Genomic DNA, 527 nt, shown 5'->3' with positions numbered 1-527 from the left:
TTTCCTCCGTCGCTCCGCTTGTCCGGTGAGGTGCCGCGGTACATACAAGAGGTTCAAAGTAAATTAATAAAATGTACGCGTTTTCAGTTCGGGCCTCCCGGAGATCTCGGTCTCGTCTCGACAATGTAGCTGCCGGTCCGGTAAAAAGGGGCGCGAACCCGCGCCTTGTGACGGCGGCGGGACGCTGCTCCGCCGCAGCGGACTGCGGCGTCACAATACATATATATATATATAATTTGTATAAAAGATCTGATATCAATAAATGGCGCCAAGTTAAAATTCCATAAAAATTGTTTTTCCTTCTTTAAGTCATAAATGTATATTACTTGTATAAAAGATTTGATATCAATATGTGATGCCAAGTTAGAATTCCATAAAAATAGCATTACCTTACTGAAATTATAAGTATATTACTTATATGAAAGATTTGATATCAATAAATGGCGCCAAGTTATAATCCCATAAAAATTACGTTATGTTATCCTACTTAAGTCACATATGTATGTATATCATTTGTATACAAAATA

At 38.1% G+C, this 527-nt stretch overlaps 1 protein-coding gene across 1 annotated transcript in view; it reads left to right on the top strand.

Annotated features, from left to right (window-relative positions):
- The window catches only part of LOC105457789, a 30,982-nt gene that overhangs the window by 8,065 nt on the left and 22,390 nt on the right, over positions 1-527 (top strand). The gene's annotated exons all lie outside the window — the stretch shown is intronic.

Source organism: Wasmannia auropunctata, unplaced genomic scaffold (assembly GCF_000956235.1).
Source record: "Wasmannia auropunctata unplaced genomic scaffold, wasmannia.A_1.0 LD336103.1, whole genome shotgun sequence".
Taxonomy (NCBI): Eukaryota; Metazoa; Arthropoda; class Insecta; order Hymenoptera; family Formicidae; genus Wasmannia; species Wasmannia auropunctata.
Note: the sequence above shows the minus strand (reverse complement) of the source record. Positions and strands in the feature narration are given on the sequence as shown.